We start from the raw sequence: 22,869 nt of genomic DNA on the forward strand, positions 1-22,869 counted from the left end.
AACTCAATGGACCCATTCACTGCCATTATAAAGCTTGGAAGCGTCAAGACATTTATTAATATAACTCGGCAACACGATAACATGGTAATGCGTATCAATAGTATGAGTGTGAAATCTCGTGGAATGGATTCGCCAAAATGAGTTTTTTGCAAGCATATGATACACACTTTATGGCGTGCAAATGAAACGCTCTTGGGTAGGTTGGGGGCAGTGGGGTTGGTGGTTCATTCGTATCATACACCATAAAGTGCGTACTATATGCACGGCAAAACTCCTTTTGGCATATACATTCCTCAAGGTCGCACACTCGTAGTATTTATACTCATTTTCGTGAGATCGGGCTCAACTCTCATTGTGCTCATCAGAAAGTCATTTACACCTAGGATGGCCTGAGGGTGATTAAATCATGGGCTAATTTTCCATTTAAAGTGAACTCATTTAAATTCTGTATTTAACATATGACCATGGAAAACAATCTCCAACACTGTGTTGGTGTGCCAAATGTGTTTCAAAAATGTTATAGTTCATACAAATGTTAGTTCTTACAGATTTCTAGGAAAGTATTGTGCATGTATCATAGCCATGCTTTATCAGATTTGAACAAACATGCTCTGTACTCATTCAGTGTATAGTCAATTTCTTGGAATATAGACTTTAACTTAACCGAACATGTAGTGTGTACATTTTATTTAAAACAATCTTTATTCTGATGTACACTCTTGGTCATCAAAATAAAGGTTCTTAAATGTTTCTTTGTCAGGGTGTATGGTTTCCTGAAGAACCGTTAATATCCAAAGAACCTTTCCATTGCACAAAAAGGTTCTTTATAGTGCAAAAAGGTTCTTTAGACTATAATATAGTTAGAACAAAATGGTTCTTTAAATAACCTTTCACAAAACGGTTCTTTAGGGAACCAAAAATGGTTCTTTTAAGGCATCACTGTGAAAACCCTTTTTTGGTTCTTCCTGGAACCTTTATTTTTAAGGGTGTACTTAAGCTAACTCTCGGGCTCAGACAGTTCGGCAGTTCATTTAGAGGGTAAATAATACAGCGGTTTCACTTATAAAACCACTGTGACAGGCATTGTCCTGCATCCTTACCTTGTCTTTCACTTTTTGGAAAACAATCCCATAAAAAAATACAATGACCTCTTTCTGCGGTTACAAAATACAGTCTACTTCGTTTGGGACTGTAACAAATCAGTCTAATGAAAAGGCTGGAAGGAGGTTTGTAGGTTAGTAAGGGGAAGACAAAGCTCATTAGAGGAGCCATCCAGAACAATAACCCTGTGCAGGCCAGGCAGACAACGACAGACATTGTTTTACAGGAGGAACATCTGTGAAATGTGTCCTACAAAACACACACACACACACACACACACACACACACACACACACACACACATGTTGGTCTATGTGGTTTACAGGGACTCTCCATAGGCGTAATGGTTTTTATACCGCACAAACCGTATTTTCTATCCCCCTACACTGCCCCTGCCCCTAAACCTACCCATCACAGGAAACATTCTGCATTTTTACTTTCTCAAAAAAACATCATTTAGTATGTTTTTAAGGCCATTTGAATTATGAGGACATTTGATATGTCCTCATAAACCACATTTATAGTGTAATACCAGTGTAATACCCATGTAGTTATACAAATTTGTGTCCTCATAAACCACATAAACAGGCTCACACACACACACACACACACACACACACACACACACACACACACACACACACACACACACACACACACACACACACACACGCACGCACACACACACACACACACACACACACACACACACACACACACACACACACACATCAAACCTTTCATACAAAGGAGAACAACATAATGAGATTTAAACATATTATGGTCTATTGCACTAAAGCCCCAAGTGTTTTCAATAGTCATGGATATTATTTTGTGCTTTTTGAAATGTTTTTTCTTTGTCGTTTTTTATGTATGCACTGCAGTAAACTTACTGAACTAAACTGAACTTATTAAAAAAACGTATTAAATAAACTGAAACACTACATAAATAATAATAAAACAAATAAAAACAATCCTACTCACTATAACATAATATAATAATATAATTAATGTAATATAAATAAATAAATATAATATAATTTTATTTAATAAATGTTGTTGTCCTTTAATTTACATGGATAAAATAAACTGAAACACTACATAAAAAATAATTAAAAAAATTAAAACAATCCTGCTCACTATAATATAAATAATATAATATAATGTAAATAAATAAAATACAATTAATATAATCTAATTTAATAAATGTTGTTGTCCTCTAATTTACATGGAGAAAAACTCAAACACAACATAAATAATAATAAAAACAATCCTGCTCACTATAATATAATTAATATAACATAACACAAATAAATAAATAAAATATAATTACTATTTTTTTTAGGACACAAGCAGTAAAACACAAAATATATGTTATAAGCCCTCAGGTAAAATGCAGGCAACCTGCAATCTTTTAATTTCAAACAAAACGTAGACCTCAGAGCCCTTTATGTCAAAAAACGTCATGTCTTTGCTCCTGACATAAAATGTGATGATACCGAGACACATCAGAGGTGTGAAACAACAGCTGCAGAGAGAGCTGAGGCTCAGGGTGACTGGATGAACAGCCTTTGACAGAAACATCCAGAGATGTGTCACAACTGAGCTGTTATATGATCACAGACTTCAAGTCACAATCCAAAATACTATAAAAGTAAAAACATGCCTTTCAATGAACACCCTGAAATGACTTTTCTCCGAGCAGGCTAAGGGATAAATGCTATTTACTTACATTCAAATCTCACATTCATAACCGAGGATACAATTTCACTTGGAAATGTCACATTATAAAAGTAAAATGTGTTATGAACCTTCGTGTTGACTTTAATAAACACCCATCACGTTATTAGGTTTTCTTCCAAGCCATAAATCAATGTTTACTGTGATCACTCATCAAGAAGATATCTGCACAGATTTGTTTTCAAAGGACAAGATTTAACTTGCTTGGATTAGGAATAAAGACTTTCACTGGAATACTTGCACTGTTGATTTTGGGAGAAAATCCTCTCTTATTTGCTTTGTTTTAGGCAGAGCACCATCATCTTCACGCTATACCCACCCTATGGGTCCAGCACTGCCATCACGCAGGTTCCACATCCATGCACGGCTGCTTGAACAAATCCAAATACCTCTTGTGCTCTAAATCCAGCAGTGAATCTGCTAGGCCTCTTTAGCACTCTCCATCTTGAAGCTGAAGTATGCCATTTACGCACCAATGGGATCTCTAAAACAGAACAGTAAAAATACTGTCTTTCAAACAGATTTCCCAAACACCCCATCGTCTGCCTTTAGTCAGACAAACAAATAGTCAAAAATAAATGTCAAACTCCAAATGTCAGTGTTGCTGTTGATGGTCAGGGTTACTCAAACAAGCAGAGCACATATACAACCACAGTATGAATATTTCTGATAGAAATCATGAATGACTTACAGTTTGTCCTGCATGAGATGGGTTGATGGAAGCTCATTTTTATCTGAGAAAAAAGAAAAGAAAATTCAATTGCGTAAAAAAAAAGAAAATCTAAAGTACTTGTGGTTATTGTGATTTATAGTGACATTAAATCTCAATCAGCAACTTTATTTTTTACAAAAGCAACAAAGGGTTTCATAGATAACATCCACATAATAAAAATAAAAATGAAACTAAATAAAATAAAATAAATTTAAACACAAAAAACATCAAATAAAACAAAAAAACTAATCAAAGAAACAAAAACTAAATTAAACAACAACAAAAACAAAACTGAACAAAAACAACAAATAAAACAAAAATAAAAAATAAAATTAACTAAAAATAAACAAAAAACTAAACAAAACAACAAAAACTAAACACAAAACAAAGGAACAAATAAATTAATCAAAATTCAACTAAAACATCAAAACAAAAAAACTCAACAAATCAACAAAAACTAAACACAAAACAAAGAAACAAAGAAACAAATAAAGCTAATCAAAACTAAAGAAAATAAAACAAACTAAACAAAACAAGCAAACAAACTAAACAGAAAATAAAACAAACTAAACAAAAACCAAACAGAAAACAACAAAAACAACACAAAATAAAACATCAAAAACAAAAAAAGACAACAAAAACTAAAATAAAACACACAAAAAAAAGAAACACTAAAAACACTAAATAACAAAAAATAACAAAAAATGAAACAAAACAATAAGATCAAATCTTAACCTTTCAGGTTAAAAAAAGAAGAAGAAAATGTATAGATTTGCACATCTGCACTTGCAGACACCTCTACATTCAGTGAAAAGTTAGAGAGCATGTTATATCACAACATGTGGATCTGAACTGCATTTGCATTGCAACCTGTTATTGCAGCTGGTAAGGGGTGCGTGCCGTAATGAGACTGGGCATACAGATGTGCAAAATGGCTCCTCCGGGGGATTGAGGAGCTGGTCCCACAGCGCTGGGTGTGTGGAGCTACTGCTATTGTACAACAATATGTGAGCACAGAGGAACCGGCCAAACCCATCTGGACGAGAGAGTCTCTCCCTCTTCCCCACCCTATATGAGTCAACGGCAATGTTTCAAAGAGGCAGTCCATTTAAAAACACGTTAAATAGCAAAAAACAAACTACCTCATAGGGTCTACGCAACAGGATCACTCCATGTTTAAGGCAGGAGGGGTGAGGCCAAAGAACAGAAATGGAAGATGATACTACAAAGGGAGGTGAATCAGCAGATTTAAGTAACTGCAGCACCTCTAATCTCATCCAGCGGCTCACAGGGGAACAGAGACAAGGACTGAAATGAACCCAATACTGATTTGATTATGAACTGAAGACAATGGAGTGATGACTCAGTGAAAGGACAAGGGGAAAAGGACACTCAGATCAAGGAGATGAGGTAGAATGAGAAAGGGGGAAAACGTATAAGTATAAGGAACAAGACAGATGAAGTTTATTTTAAGAACGCTACAAAATTATACCGGTCAAATGCTGGAAATGGTTTTAAATTAATAAAAAACAAAACAACAGCAATATTGCAATTGTTTTCTATTTTACTATATCTTAAAATGTAATTTATTCCTGTGATGGTAAAGCTGAATTTTCAGCATCATTACTCCAGTCTTCAGTGTCACACGTTCCTTCAGAAATCATTCTAATATGATGATTTGAACAAACTTAGCAGCACAACTGTTGATACTAATAAGAACCATTATTTATTAATAAGAATAACTGTACGTTCACATGCTTACATGCACGTTCTTAAGCCGATTATGCCTTTTTGCCTCTTACCTCGATTTCGCACTGCATGTTAACGCATTAACCTGCTTTCTGACGGCTTATTGAAGTGCGCATGTGTGATAGGTGACAAAAACGCAAACCTAGAGCAGATTTAAAGGCGTCCAGACAGAGCGAGCTAGCGTTTTGCATGAAATAAGGACATGTATGGTAAATGGAAAATAGACTGCATTTATATAGCGCTTTTAACACACCCTATGGCCATCCAAAGCGCTTTACATTTTGCCTCACATTCACCCATTCATACACCGACGGCGGTTTCAGCCACGTAGGGCACCATCCAGCTCGTCGGAGGCAGCTGGGGTTAGGTGTCTTGCTCATGGACACCTCGACAGTCGGTCAGGTGGAACTGGGGATTGAACCACCAACCTTTCGGTTTGTAGACAACCTACATGAACCACTGAGCCACTGCCGCCCCCAAACATTTATTTGTGATGTCACTTCAAGGAAAAAACACGGTTTATTAATAAAGTCATGTAAACACAGTTTACTTGCGTTGTCAGTTTACTGGTTTCCAGGGAAAACGGGTAATAAACTGACATTTGTGAGAAATCAGCTTACTGGTGTGCATGTAAACGTGCTCATTAAGCATCAAATCAGCATATTAGACTGAATCTTTTTTTTTTTTTTTTTTTTGGAAGGATCATGTGATACTGAAGACTAAAGTAATTATGCTGAATTATGCTAAAAAAAAAATTTCTTTATATATATAAAGACTTGAATGTTGATGTTTTATAAAAAAGCAACATTAAAGGTGCCCTAGAATGAAAAATTTAATTAACCTCGCCATGGCGAAATAATAAGAGTTCAGTACATGGACATCACATACTGTGAGTCTCAAACATCATTGCCTCCTACTTCTTAAGTAAATCTTGTGAACTCAAAACTCTATGGAAAAAAAGTGCTTCTCAAAATAAACCCAACCGTGACGCAAGCGTTGGGGATCATTTATATGCACGCCCCCAACATTTGCATCTGTCCAAACATGCGAATCATCAGGTAAACAAGCTGCGCATGGACACACTTCATGTTCCAGGCTGTTCAGGAGACCTGAGGACTTTTCTACCCTTCCCACAGATAAAAAATGTCAACAGTCATGGTTGATGTTTATAATCCGATACCACAACAATTTAATTCAAGATCGTTCGTTTGTTTGGCCCATTTCAAGCAAGCTTCGCTCAGCGTCTTAAACTGAAGAAAGTGGCAACTATATTCCTGCAAGCAGTAAGTAGCGATTTTATCCACTTATTGACTGTTTAAACAATTTCTGATTAAATTGAAAGTTTCTTGACAGCATTGTCTAGATAACGTAAGATGCTAGTACAGTAACAATAGGAAACTCCAAGTACCATACAAAACTAAATAGTGTGTCTAATGACAAAGGGTAATATTATTTTGTATTACAAAATACAACCGTAGATACTTTGCTTACAGATCGTTCACTCGATCCTTCTAGCAAACGTTACCTTTTCCACCATATAAGTTAAAACGATAGTCATTTGACAAGGCTATTCATTTTGTAAAAATATAAGTTATATATTTATATTTTTGAGAACTGAAGTATGGTGTTTCCTATGATGTTTTTGCCTATTTGTATTTCAGATTAGGCTACATCACAGTCACTGTGTAAAGTTAGCCTACATTGTGACTAACGGATGCAATATCGTTGACGAAAAAAGACAAGTCTAAAATGTAGGCTGAATGACACACTTTAAGCAGATCTCGAATGGAGATAAAATGCAGCTTACTTGTTTATTGGTGTTTTCAGATCGTCCGTGCGCGAGAGAGAGCTCGTGTGCAAATGGTTGCCAGATTGGACATGTTTAGGTAAAAACCGGATTGTATACAGGTTTCTTTTCACAGAAAAGCTCTGTTTGGGAATTTAATTACTGAAATCTGGCAACCGCACGAACGTGAGTTCTTTCTCACGCGTGAATGATATGAGAACACCAAATAAACAAGTAAGCTGCATTTTATCAATCTCCATTTGAGATGTTAGTTTCATTTAGTCGGTCTGTGTTCTGTCAGAACACACGAGCCGCTTCACTGAACTGCTCTGTGCTGTGAGCTGCTGAAATAAGCCAATCAGAGCAGAGCTCAACATTAATATTCATGACCCTTCCAAATAAGGCAAAAACAGAGCATGACATCCTAGGGACAATTCATAGGGTTGTAAATGGACCTGTAAAACTGTATCTGGACAATTTCTTTCCCTTAAATAAGCCACATACCCTCTATGAAGATATCAGAAACAATTTAACATATTGTTTCAAATCATTCTAGGGCACCTTTAAGATGGAAAATTCTGTCAATGGCGGGGAAAGTTAAAACAGAATTTATTTATATGTAATATTTGACAAATATTACTGTATTTCGGATCAAATAAATGTGGCCATGGTGAGCATATGAGACTTCTTTCAAAAACATTAAATTCTTACCAACCCCGAACATTTGAACTGTACTGTCTGTAGAACATTATAATATTAATAATGCTAACAGTATTAACAAAATAAATCATATTGTAATAATTAAGTGTTACCAACACCCAATATTATAGTATATAAAACAGATCCATTTCATTTAAGTTTAAGCTGTCATATCTGCATATCAATATCAATCAGGTGTCATCTATACCTTGAGAAAGGGAAAAAAGACAAGATGAATAACTTATCACGCTTTGATGACAACACACTAAGCATTACGCGGAGAATTTACACTGACATGCCCATACAAAGGTATTCTCTGCCTTTAAGGCTTGCCACAAATCTCCTCATCTCAGTGTTCAGGTGTGCGACCCTGCCGGATCACAGTTACATTTACAGTGTATCTCTAAATACAGACCAGATACTGGATCATTTGATGTTCTCATACCTTACTGCCTTAATTCAGAAGCATGCAACAGGTGTGAAGACTTGACATTCAAAGCTTTCCTGCCACGTTTCACTTAGTTTACCAGAAAAGGTATCAGGTCAAGTCAGATTACAATCAAAGTGCATGAATGACGAGGGCAAACTTGCGACAATGGCCCACAGACCAAGACGCGAAACCCAATAACCAAGTTCAAGCTCAGATTAGATTTCACAGAGCTTCGTTCCCCCCAGATTCATCAAAAGGGTCTGAGGGAACTTCCTTTCATCATCAAAGACATTTTCAAGAGAATAACACTTAGTCATGAACAAGTGGGCTAATGTCAGTATTGGGTTACTTCAGTGCTTTTGTGTTAAATGAGTTGCCCTCATCAGTGGAGTGGAAAACAACCTTCACACTACGATGTTTATTAGACTGATTTTAGTTTTGGTAGAACACATTTTCTAGCATTTTTTAGCATTAACTGGTAACATTAAGATGCTCATGCCAAATTTAAAATGTATAAAGGATTCATCATTTATCTAGCTATAAGCAATTTCTTTTCTACTTTGTACTTGTTTGTTTTCCTCGTCTCTCTCGCTGACGGCGCCTCGTCCGTTTGGGGTGGTTTATACTCGACGTGCAGCTGGATGATAAGATGTCATGCTCGGCCAGATTCGCATGAACTCGAGCTTCTTCGGTTGCGAAGCCACACGCAAAGTTACAAAATTTGATGTGTAAACCGGCAAACGAAATAGGTGCTGCGTCCCAATTCGACTACTTATACTACGTCCTAAAAGTATGTACTCTTTTTGTGAAGAAAAAGTATATACTTTTGAGTATGTAGCAGAAAAGTATGCAAGCTTCGGTACATACTCCTTCATCATCTTTAACGGACTCTGTCGCTTAGTTATGTTCATCCCGTCACCGTTTAACTGCCCTGTAAGGCATCGTCAAATTCGTCACAGTTCAGATCCTCCAGTTTAATCTCCTAACATATCGGAGAGAAATTTCTCCTGAGACTCTCCTCATGTGTTTGCAGTTTAAATATAATGATGCATTTAAAAGTTAATGGCCAAACGTGTCATAACAAAATTTCACAATGCTACTGCAGATGAAATATAATGTGGACAACACTGAATAAATATATTTTTGTCAGGTTAAATATTGATAGTTGGTCACTCAAACCCCTTTATCTAAACTTCTCTACTTAACCGTCGGACTCGCAAATCTGTCATGTTTGTAGTTTTTTAACGCTTTTTATTTGCGTTTGTAGTTCTAATCGAATCCTCGTCCAACTCGCAATGGGTTGTGGGCAATATCAGACGTTAGAGTGCTCATCGATCCATACTTCGAATTCAGACCGGAAATAGTAGACCATCTGGGTATCTTTGGAATACTCTTTTCAACATACTACAATTTGGGACATACTAATTCTATTTTCGAATACTATTTAGTATGGATAGTATGCGATTTGGGATGCAGGGCGTGTCTCGCGCACACCGCGTTGACAGCATTTTTGCCGCGCGCACCCTCTCGCTAGTGCCGGCACGTCGAGTATAAACAAAGAGCTGCACTGAAGTTGGCAGTTTGATAAATGCAAGGTAATTCTTCAGTTAAATCTGCTAAAAAGCACATAATTTCTGCAGAGATAGTGATACACAATCTCCTTTTTTTGTGCCATCAATGTCTTTTCTCTTGCTGTATCAAAATTTCATCTAGCTTTCCTCAGAGATTCCTCAAGTTCAGTTTGTGCATGATTACGTATAATTTTTTTTTAATAGTGTAAAAATAATACTTTATCCTAAATTGTGGATAATAATTAAGCTATATATCATATCCTGAAGTAAATATTTGAGTGTTAACGTTTAAAAGAAAAAACAACAACAAGAACCATACAGAACCGAAAACCGTGACCCTTAAACTGCGATACGAACCGAACCGTGGGTTTTGTGAACCATGCCACCCCTAATATGCATCTAAAACACAATAATCCATTTTATTCATTTGATATGGTATTTATTCATTTTTTGTTAACAGACTGAGATTGCTTTTATCATTTTTGGTTGTTTTGTTCGTTTATTGTGGATATTTAAAATGTTTTTTTTTTTTGTTATCAGTGTTAAATAGTCTTTAGAAATGTAATTTTATTGATCTTTGAAAAGGTGTACCTGCATTATTATGCCATTATCATTATTTTAGATGAAAATGGTCTGAGAACGACAATAATTTTTGGAGGTTTTGAGCTTCTCTACTTTCAACCACTTCCAGAGGATGTTGAAAACGCATTTGACCGGATTGAACTCATAAAAACGTTACACTCTAAAAAATAATTCAGTGGCTTAGTAAATATCACAGTAATAATTAACTTTATTAACTAAAACCATCAAGTAAATTATATTGAGAGATTTTATTAAGTTAAACATAGCAAAATAATTGACTAAAAATCCAACAGTTAATTTTGTCTAAAATTTATAGTTATATTTAAGTTTTTTTCACTAAAATAATTTAGTATTCAAATAACCAATTATTTATTTTAAATATACTTAATACATTTGTGAAATTTATTTCAAAATATTTGAGAATGGAGAATTAAACCGATCTGTTTCAAGAACCACAAATATTACTTAATTAAAATCAAGGTTATTAATATTTAACTCACACTGAAGAAATTGAGTAAGTTTACTCGATTAAAACAATGCGCCCCTCCCCCACCCTCTGACACGACGACAGCTCGACGGTTGAGTGAGTGCGGATATTTGAATTCTCCTCAGTCACCAGAGCAGTTTCTTCTTCTCAGTGTCGCAGAATTGGGGCATTTCCTCTGTTAAATTCAGGTTTGTATGTTTTGTTTTATCTATATAATCATTACTGTGCTAAAAGGCATTTTATTTAATTCAAAACAACATACAGGGACAGTGTGAGTCACCTTAAGTTAACGTGTGGCGTTGGTCTTTGAAACGCCTGCTGTGTTGCTCAAAACACACAACTTTATTCGTAAAGATAATGAATATAATGAATTTGGATGATAAAATCTTATTAAAACTGGGCACTGTTTGTTTATTTTCAGGTTATGGAGTCTGGCGCCTCCTCGCAGCATCTTTCAGCTACGCAGGACAGCGGTCTCAAGTTCAAAGTCCACCCGCAGACCGATAACGTTAGTCCATCTCAGGCTCGAGAAACAGCGCTGATACGGTGGAAATGGGATAACAGACCGGTTGATTACACTTGAATTACTTTTAAATGTTTAATTTTTACTTCTAAAATGTTTGTTACATGAGTTTAAATGTTGTAAAATAACTGTTATTCTTAATATCACAAAACAGTATTGCTGTTACTCGTCGAGAATAAAGGCCATGTCATGTATACGTTTGTTTGTGTGCACTGTGGAGTATTTTACAAAGGTTTAACCCTTTAACTGTCACCCCCGTTTTTGAGAATAGTCATGAAAATGCACTATCCAAACTTAAAAGGCTGTAATTCAAGAATGGTTTGGAATATAGACTTAAGTTTGGTCTTGATTTAAAGAAGACAATCAGCAGATTATTGCTGAAGTGAAAGCATTTCAAAATATGAAAGAATGAAAAAGTTATGGAAGTTTAAATTTACTGAAAATGAAAAATACAGTACTAAATATTTTTTATTTTATATAAAATATATATTTTACAAAAAATGTTTTACTCTAAAATTACTATAAAATCAAAGGCATATGTCTAACCAAGTTTTCTTCCAAATTTGAAGTTGATATCACAAAAATTGAAGTCCCCATGAGATTTTGTTTAGGCGCTATACCAAAAATAGCCACCGGGTGTCATTCAATTTCCATTGATTGTTTTTTTTGATGCATTTTCCTGTAAATTTCTGTCCAAATATCACTTCCATCACAAAACAGTCACCACATATGGAACCTTGAGACTCAGACCTTTCCAATGATATGTGTTTTGTCAAGATTAGAAAAGATTTTGATTATAAAGTAGTTAAAATACATTTCGTAATATGAAACATGACACTGCCCACTAGGGGAGGAACCCGCTAGAAGAAATTAGAGTACCGTTTCCATGGTAACGCAACGTCTGATTTCAAAACGGTTTTCACGGGATGAATTTTGAGTTCGTAAGCTTTCCAATGATACCTAATTTATGATAATTACTAAAATATATGATACGAAAAAAAGGCAATCAAAAAAAGAGCGCCAAGCGTCCCACCTGTGGGACGGTGACAGTTAAAGGGTTAAAGGAAATTAAAGTTATACTATACAAGTTAGTAATATTCATAAATAAAAACAGTTCATATTAGTCATAAATATTGGTTTTTAAATGCTTTTTACCCAATTTTTTCTACTCAATTGAATTTGTTAATGTAACAAATGCAGTTACTCAGATCTACTTAATTTTTTTACTTACATTTACTCAGATCATATTGTGTCTATAATTGATTTCACTGCTTTAAAATTTACTCAATTTTTTTAGTGTAAAAATGTTTCACCAAAAAAATTGAGTAAATCATAGTATAAGTTTTTAGAGTGTATGGGAAGCGCGCTAGCCAGACTGGATTTCAACTATGTTGGCTGAAGTCCCAAGTTTGGTTTGAAGATGAAAAAAGCACCAAGCACAATGTTCTCTAAACATTCCTGATTTCTAACACACACTCAAGGCTGTTAGAGCAGAAACGAAAGCTGCTGCTCTCCGTATGTTTTTCCGTCATTTCTGGGCACGTTTATATGTAAATTATGCAAGCTTATTTTGTCTATTACATCGAAATGTCTCATTTGCCCGCCCATAGACCCTCCCCTCAAAAAACAAATCAGGACACAAGTGGTTGAAGATGGACAAAAGAGACGAATGTGTCCCTCTTCTTCTTGTGTTCAAGCTACCAAAACGCAAATCTTAATACCTGGTGTAAACAGGGCCTTTGTTGGTTCAACACATCCACATGGTCATGCCTTAATGTTCTCAAAATATCCCGGTAGCTACGTTTAACTGGATCATTGGTTTCCGCTGTGAGTCCCCAAGCAACCCTCTTGAAATGACAGTGCTGGAAAAAGAAAGGTTTTCTCACCCTCTCAGCCTGTGGACAAAGATCAATGGCGCCCACAATAAAGCAAAGGCCAAAGTAAGTGACTTTTGGACCATTGGGTCATTCAACTAATCAAAGAGGGCTTTTTCCACACATCATAGTGAGTCAGTCTGGTTAACTAACAGGATGTGATGCGAAGGACAGAGTTTCTTTGTCCCTATGAGTGGACAGAGACACTGAGGCCGTATATAGGGTGGTGTTTATGTAAACTCACAAACCCAAAAAGAAGAAGAGATTCGAACAGCCTACGCAAGGCTCGAGTCTAAACATTTCTACACAATTTTCCAGAAAGCCCCACCCTAGCGAAAATATTCATAATATAAAGCATATGAATTCAATCACAACAGTGGCTTAACAAGTTCTCTATTCCTCTGACTCACTGAAAATAACGGGGCTTGTTTATGTCGAACAAAGGCTTCGGATAACACAGTCCTACAGGTTTCTTTCTTAGCAATCTATTGCCTCATTGTCACGCAACCCCTCAGAACAGGATTAAAGGCATGTCTTTACCTGAACGCTGGTTCAATCCTATGAACTTGAGCAATCTTGCCCTCTTCGTTGGAAATGTGTGAGCATTTCCATGTCACTGATGCACAACACCTGTCTTTCTGTGAATGATCAGCAATAGCCCACTCATGCATTCACTCTGAAACGAAAACAATCTTCTATTTTTATGATGTTATGCATCTCAGGATTGATCTAAACTTTCATTAGCTGATATGACCAACTGCACGTTATTTATTATGCTAAGTTGCTGACATAAAGTAAGAACATAAGACTGGAGAAAGCAGAGGTAAGCATTTAAATGTTAAAATCATGTAAAATTGAGACGACTCAAGCACAAACACCACTCAAATGTTATTCAGTCAATCATTTCCCAAAGATTTCTAGGCATGGCAGTTTTCTTTTTAAGACGCAGTCCATTTCAGACCACTTTTTATGTTACATAAGTAACCCAATATTTACTTAATTGTAATAACTTTACATTAGATATTTTTTTTTGATTGCAACATTTCATTATCTATTTAGTTCTTTTATGATATATTGTTTTTGGTGATCAGAAAATTCAAAAGAACAGCATTTATTTGAAATAGAAATCTTTTGTTATGTATTTACTCTCACTTGTATGCATCCTTGCTAAATAAAAGTATGCATTTCTTTAAAAAAAATCCATACTGCCCCCTTTTTTTAAAAGTAGTGTATTAAAATAGAAAACAATTATTTTAAATTGCAATAATAATTATACAATATTACTTTATTATATTAGTTTTTAACAGTGTTTCTAACTAAATAATTGCCACCTTGGTGAAGATAAGACAACATAAAAAATATTGCTGATCCTAAACTTTTGAATGTGTGTGTGTGCTTGTTTTTGTTAAATATCAGGACACAAATGTGTATAATGACATGGGTATTACAAGGAGAGGATGAAATATGAGGAAATTCCCCATGTCCCCATTTTTCAAAATGCTTATAAATCATACAGGATTAGATTTTTTGAGAAAGTAAAAATGCTGAATGTTTCCTGTGATGGGTAGGTTTAGGGGCAGAGGCAGTGAAAGGAGGATAGAAAGTACAGTATAAAAACCATTACTCCTAAGGAATGTCCCCACATTTCAGAAAAACAAACGTGTGTATGTGTGTGTGTGTCTCTATAGGTGTATTGTTTTTAATACTGTACAAACTATATCGCCCTATACTAAAGCCATGTTTATACTTTTGTCTGGGTCTGCAGCACAAGGCTCTGAATGCGCGTACGTCTCGTGCGTTTGGGGAGGTGTTTGTACTCGACGTGCTTACCGTTGTACTTTTCTTTGAAACCTCTGAGTAGCTGTTCTATAAACCATAAGGAAACAGCAATGAGAATAAGTACACACGTGACAGTGTTTACTTTCGTAAACTTGACCAAAACCAGTAAACCTTGAGATTATTACTTGTGACATTAGAACAAAATATTTATGCACTGTAAAAAAATTCAACTTACTGTATGTTTTGTATGACAAATTCAGCTTTTAAAGTTTATTCGACGATTTAACATGAAAAAAGTTGAGATAACTCAAACAAAGTTTGTACAACTATTGAGCCTAAGATGAGAAAAATCAAAAATGTTCTGCAGCTGGTTGCCTTAAACTTTTAAGTTTTCTCAACTTTTGTTTTTTACAGTGTGGATAGAGAAACATGTATACAACTAAATTAACAGTCTCTTAAACATCTTCTAATTTCTCTAAACATTTTTATTAAAAATTGATGTTTTTTTCATTAAAGGGCTTATTTGTGCTATTGTAGGCTCATTTTGTAAATATAAGCTATTCATTTAGAAGCACAAACTGAGTGCCAGTGTGATAAGACATCATGCTCGGCCAGATTCGCCTAAAACTCATTCATCTTCGGATGAGCCTGAGATTGCATTGTGTCATTCATTGACACAATGCAATCTCTAGCTCCTAAGGCCACTTCACACCAAGGACGATAACTATAAAGAAAACCTCCACACCAGCGGACGATATTGTTCTGTTTATTCTAAGCACTTGCTTGTCTGATGCTGTCAATGTTATCGTTCATCAGCTGGATGAAATCGTTCTGAAAATGTTTCCAACAATATTTTTTCTCTATATCATTATAGCTGTGTTGTGAACGCTGCTATTCTTTAAAATTAATAACAATTTTTAGATATATCTTTATCGTTATCTTTATAGTTGTCGTCCTTGGTGTGAACAGGCCTTAACCCTTACCCTACACATCAAGGGCCTAACTCGAACCCTTACCCTAAACCTACCCATAACCCAACTGTACATTTTCCATAAAACCCTCAGACAAGCCTTTAAAGGGCTCTCAGAATAATAATAATAATAATAATAATAATAATAATAGATTTTATTTATAATGCACTTTTCATTCCGAAGAATCTCAAAGTGCAACAAAGGGGGGAAAAAATAACAAAAAAAATGAATAACAAGTAAAAATATAGAATACTACAAACAATCAACCAACACAAAGAGCTGATGGTGAACAGAAACAGAGCTGATGGTGAACAGAAAACAGCTGATGGTGGAAGTCTCTGTTAGCTCCGCAGCACACTGTGGTCCACTCCATGTTTTAAATTTTTCCCAGCGGCAGTGTGTCCTGATGACATCGCCGAGGCACGACAGCTGAAGACCAGATGATGGGTCTTCATGACGATTCAAATGATAGGGATCGCCGCAGCACCATGCAGGAGGCAGAACATTTTTCCGGGCACTTCTGTGGACACACCGATAGTTGTACAAGTACACACACTTTAATGTTAAGTAATCCGAATATATTAACACTTTTGACAAATAGCTTGTACCAACCCTTCAGGACATTTCATTGCACCTATAAAGGCTCTGTTGAAAGTTGTATTGAACCACTGGGAAACACTGATCCACAATTGCTGTAAGAAACCTAAAGCCTATTATTTGGGTACAATATTTGTACACAGATTAGTAAGGATCACTTGCATCTAATCTTCACTTTAAACAATAAAACTGGTTCTATTGACATCGCTAGGGCAGTCCCTGAGAAGGCTATAACCTACAGAAATATGCAGTTTTGTTTATGGGTGGAAATGTTAGAAGGCACAGTAAATGGCTGTGCTTCAGCAACTTGTATTTCACTAATTATGGAGGGAAAAATGTACAACTCACAACCGCAGCTGCACACAACAAAATATATAAGCTGTTTCTAAGCTTTCAAACAGTGTAACAAAACACACAAAGCCATTTGTATGTATAATTTAATATACAATTAAATGCCAAATTGAAGTGGAAAAAAAATATGACATGTTTGCCTAAAACATGTTTGCCTTAAAGGGGATGTCTAATGCTAGTTCATGCATTCTGACTTATTTACACTGTTAAAAAGTTTGATTCTCATGCTAAACATGGCCAAAGTTTAAAGCTATATTGTGTGATATTTTCCCCGATCTAGCGGTGAAAAAGTATATGACCATCCAGTGAATATTAGTTTCTGTTCCTCTCAATTCCAATTTTTTTTAAACTACTACGGTGGCCGATTTAGTCTGAGATTAACATGGCAATCCCCCTCTTCACATTCGACACGGTGCCATCGAGTGTTAAAACGCGAAGCTTGAATTTACGGGTATGTCCCTCTTTGGCTAATGTACTTTCAAGATAGAGGGGCAACATGGCGACCGGCATTCGAACCCCTCACCCGTATGTTTTTTCAATGGCATATTATAAACTTACGAGAATACTTTATTACTTGAAAGAAGTAAATATACATTAATGAGCACATATATTTTAGAAAGAACTACGTGTTTTTAGCTAAGAATAAACTAAAAAAGTTACACAGTGTAGCTTTAAAACAACGAGTTGGATGTATGGCAGAGTATTTCTGTGCCGAAAACACTCTTTCAGGATTCAAATAAGTTTCTGAAAGTTATTTTTCTTTTCTTTTTTTTCGGGTTAGGCCCTGTGTGATGTCATAAAGGGCGGAATTCCTTGTATTGGCACTTCACCAAGATAAGCATGTGCACAGTTCAACCAGAGCGAGAGAAAGAGCATGCCGAACAAAGTGTTTCATTTGCGTTACGGAAGCCGTCGGCAGCACCAAAAGATTAACACGGGATTGGCAGAAACTGTGTTATGTACCCTTTAAAATGTCCATAATGTACAATACCAATATATCGGCAAATGTCAACAAAATGTGTTTTAAAACACTTCCCGGTAGGCCAAATATCAATGTAATGCCAAATGTGAAACCCTCTGAATGACAGCACATTCAAATTGCTGAGCGGAGAATCAAGCGTACTGCCCTCCTACACACTTCACGAACAGACTGGCTAGTACCAGCACACCACATGAACAACATTCATCTCCGCTTCATGGCGGATCAGCTGCAGGGAGTGTAAAAATAGACATTTGCCGGTGCAGGTGGTCAAATCTCCCAGATACTGTGCATAAACACACATATGTGCAGAGAAGACTTTGAAAGCTTTTCCTCAGCACTTTGCTGGATTCTGCACTCTGATTGGATGTGACAGCTGAGACAGGGTTATTATTTCCTATATTATCCCAGCGGTCACATCGCTGAGTGAGGACTTTCACACCTCACCACCAATACATGCTCACACAGAAGCCTTCAGCAAACCCGACTGATATGTTGTCACGACGAACTGCAAAACTTTTGCAATGGCAAGAAATCAATTAGCTGAATCCTTTCAGCAAGGTTAATCCTCAGCGTTATCTTGTGTATCTGGGTGCAAATAGAAAATGGCAACCAAACCAAGAAACTAAATAAATAAATAAAGTACGCTGAGAAAAAGCAGTATTCAGTGACCATGACAAATCTTATACACCTGTGAGACCTCCGTTCATCTTCAGACACAGTTTAAGGCATTTTATATTTAGTTCAACAGCTTATCTATGTCTATGCACACTATACTGTCCATGTCCAGAAAGGAAATAAAAACATCATCAAAGTAGTCCATATGTGACATCAGTTATTTAGTAAGAATCTCTTGAAGCATCTAAAATACATTTTGGTCCAAAAATAACAAAAACTACGACTTTATTCGGCTTTGTCTTCTCTTCCCCGTTTGTTTTCAAACCTCAAATAAAGATTCAAACATTTATGAATCAGCGGATTGATTCCTGATTGGGATCGCCAGTGTCACGTGATTTCAGCAGTTTGACAGTTTGACACGTAACCTGACGTGGTCATACTCAATTCTAGTCAGAATTTGAGTCTGAAACTGCTCCATTGGGCTGTGATTATGGGGTGTGTTTCAACCGAACCAGGAAAGACCGCAATTGGATAGACCTACAACCAATCAGAGCAACGAAGCGACGCATTGTCAAATATCAACATAGTTCAACTGCACTGTGTTGCCAAGTCCGCGTTTTTTCCCCCGCGGGTTGTTTTCTATGTCCGCAGGTTGAAGCGACTATTATGTGATATATAGACCCATGAGTGCGAATTTTAGCAAAATAACACACATTTTACGTTACTGTTGATCATCTGTCCGTCATCGTCTAAAGCCCGCCCTGATGATCTCATTGGTCTGAACAGTTTCTGTTCGGGGATAATTACTCCTCTATGGAGCAAGGCCAGACCGAACTGCCCGACCTAAAAAAATTGTGGGCGGGGCTAAGTTCGGCTGGCATCCAGGCTATTTGACAAGCGATCCGAATCATGAATCAGTACGCTGATTCATGACCGTTTGAATCTTTATTTGAGGTTTGAAAACGCGGAAGAGAAGACAATTGTGCTTAACAACACAACATTAAAAGTACCATAGTAAAAACATGTAATATTAAGGTAATACATATAAAAACACAAACCAACACATTCTAACCTGTGAAAGGTTTTCCCATTTCCCAGAATTTAAATCTCACCAGTTTCACCATAGATCTATATATATAGATGCGTCATTAGCAGCAGTGTTGCCACAGTTACTTTGAAAAAGTAATCTGATTACATGAGTAATTTAGTTACTTTACAGATTACTTGATTTTAAAAGTAGTAAGAGTACAAGTTACTTTATTAGTTACATTCAGCAGTTGCCGACAACACCCCTGCCGCCTCAACATAGAAATGACAACCGTTTTTGCCAACACTCACTTTATTGTAAGTGTATTTTTAACAACAGGGGCGTAGCACCAAATTTTGGGCCCTGGGTACAAACCATCTTGCTGGGCCCCCGTACCATGTATGTGTATGTATAGAAAACTGACTTCTAAGGCCCCCCCCCTGCCTCGGGCCCTGGTTACTCAGTACCCTTTATCCCCCCAGTCCCACGCCCCTGTTTAACAGTAACGCATGTATCTTCTGACACTCTAAAAAAAATCCTGAAATAATCCAAAAATACATTTTTTCCTTTTTTTACTAAGGAAATTACTAAAATAGTAACTCACAGTGACTTGGATAAATTACTTTAATCTGATTACTGGTTTGGAAATAGTAATGTGTTAGATTACTCATTACTGGAAAAAAATAGATAATGGATTTCAAGAATCAACAAGTTTACATTCATTCTCAAAGTCTAACAAATATGTGGAAATATGATATGGAAAAAAATATCATGATAATATGATATTATTATTTGATATATGCCCAGCCCTAATTGGCACACAAACGGTACTTATTACTGTATGTCAAAGACTGCCTTAAGTAGAAAGAAAAAAACAACAACATTGATCAGCTTTCAAAAACCAACTTGCACTTCAGTGTTTTTATAAAAAAAAGGGTTATATAAAAATATAATAATATTTAATATGTAATGTGATCAAATATAATAATATACTCTGCCCAGCCAAAAAAAAAGAGTCGCTGTTTGGATTGAAATAGTCTATGACTGGATCATTATTGGAGTGATTATTATGTTTCTAGCATGTTGTGTGGCAACAGTTCTTCTAACCCTAATTGATGGCGTGTGTAGCTTTTCATTTTTTTAAAAAACATGTAGGAAGACACAAAATGGCCATATTCTAGGATGACAATGTCAAGATTCAGGAAAAAATGTGCCTCACACATCTCAAACTACAGAGGATTATTTCTGTCTGTAACGATTAGAGCCATGGTCACTGGAAAATGGAGGAGAGAATGTGTGGCCTGTAATTGACATTTCATGGGGCCACTTTCTTTGTGTATCCATTAAGGCATGTCCGGCAGTTAATGGAACCAAATTATTGTACAAACTTCTAGAACTCTGGCTGTGATAATGTTACTCTGCCTCACAACCCTCTAGGTTCTCTTTCTATATAATGGCCTATGAGGAAAAAAGGTAATAACACTAGAGAATATTAAACTGAACATTCTAGAACAAATACAAGTTTGACAGTTCTTTCTGCTGTCGATTATCACAATACTTTATGCAAACAAACAAAAATTTGCCACAGAGACTTCCATTGCAACAACTCTCAGAGCATGTGTTTAATAACGTAAAGTAACATTCAAGAAAAAAAATTAAAGTTGCATTGGTCATTCAGAATTTCTTGGTGATGCATCAATATTAAAACTATGGTGAAGCAATAAGTTGCAGTTCTTAAATTTTCTCCAAATAATTTTGAAATAATACAATAAAAACTAAAATAAGTGGTCAGTATAAAAAAATGCTGTTCATTTAGATTTTCTTAGTGATGCACCAATTTTAAAACGATGACCAAAAAAATAAGAGGATAACTATTTTTATGTTTTGGCTAATAACCGATACATTGCTGTTCTTAAAAATCTTTATTTTGTCAAAAATAAAACTATTATTTTTTTTTTTTTTAAAAATCAATTATTAAAAACTTGCATTGGTTTCAGATTTCATTTAGCCTTGCATTGATTGCATTCAGATTTTCTTGCTGATATTCCAATATTGAAAAATGATGACCGAAACATTAAGAGGATAGTAATATTTAATATTTTGGCTGATAACGGATTGAAATGATTTATTTTGTCAAAAAATATTTATTCAAAATATTTATTCAAATATATTTAAAATAAAGAATTTTAAATAATACAATAAAAACTAAAATCAATTGTCAGTATTAAAAATAAATCGCTTCGTTCATTCAGATTTTATTGGTTATGCACCAATATTAAAATTATGAGCAAAACAATAAGAAGATAAATATTTTTATGGTTTTGGCTGATTATAAAGTTAGTTATTTTGCCAAAATAATTAAATAGCACAACAAAAACTGAAATTAATGGTCTGTAACAAAAAAAAATGCAATTGTACATTCCTATTCTCTTGGTGATAAATCTAATTGTATTGCATCTAATCTAATTGTAAAAATATGGGATATGACCATGCAAAATTAAATACCAATATGGGTGCTAATGATATAATTAATGTGTTACGCATAGATGCATCCTCGACAACTATGTATATCAAATCATAAAATTTCATTATCTTCTAGTCTGCACTCTTATCCTTGCTTGTACTTTTAGTGGCATTTAATCGATATAATACTCCATGACGGAGCTTACATCTGTGTCCGCAGAAGGCTTTGAGAGCTTCTTGGATGTCTCTGTAGCGGCAGCCACGCCTGTCATCAAAGCAACAGCTGTCAATGAGCACAACTCACTTGAGGCACAAGAAGGAGCAAAGACGCATGTCTGCCCGGTCGCCACACGTTCTCACGCTGTACCGTGGAGCTGCAGTGCACATTCCAGACCCCTGCTGCGAGGCTCTGGTGAGGCTTAATTATGGAGCACCGGTGCCATTGCTTTTAACACACCAGACTGACTGTATTTCACACTGCACGTCACCAACTGGACCTGAAAAAAAAAAACAGGCCTGAATATATCCCTGCTATAAATACAACCAAATTCTTTTAACACAGAACAAACGCATGAGGCTCTTATTAGTTATGTTACAGTTGGTAAGCCAAACACATTCTCTGGGATGTGATTTTTCATCTGGGATGCAGTTCATATTTAATTGTCGTGTGTGTTAATATATGAAATGAATGAAACATTACATAAACACTTTTTTTTGTTTTTTTGTAAATCCAGCAATAGCATTTTCACAAACCTACCCAGAATATTTTTTGCATGAATATTTAAACATGCAATATATCAAAAGAGCAGTAAATAAAATAAATATATCAA

The 22,869-nt window shown here is 35.7% G+C and overlaps 1 long non-coding RNA gene across 1 annotated transcript in view; it reads right to left on the reverse strand.

Moving 5' to 3' along the window:
- Nucleotides 1-2,808: 2,808 nt before the first annotated feature.
- Nucleotides 2,809-22,869, reverse strand: part of LOC137043711 (uncharacterized) — a 33,738-nt gene continuing 13,677 nt past the window's right edge. Inside the window, exons 3-5 of the long non-coding RNA XR_010898560.1 lie at nucleotides 22,344-22,536; nucleotides 3,533-3,575; nucleotides 2,809-3,325 (exon numbers count right to left, since the gene is read on the reverse strand). This is a non-coding gene — a long non-coding RNA (uncharacterized lncRNA). The remainder of the gene's footprint in view (nucleotides 3,326-3,532; nucleotides 3,576-22,343; nucleotides 22,537-22,869) is intronic.

This window comes from Pseudorasbora parva, chromosome 16, assembly GCF_024679245.1.
Source record: "Pseudorasbora parva isolate DD20220531a chromosome 16, ASM2467924v1, whole genome shotgun sequence".
In the NCBI taxonomy this organism is placed as follows: Eukaryota; Metazoa; Chordata; class Actinopteri; order Cypriniformes; family Gobionidae; genus Pseudorasbora; species Pseudorasbora parva.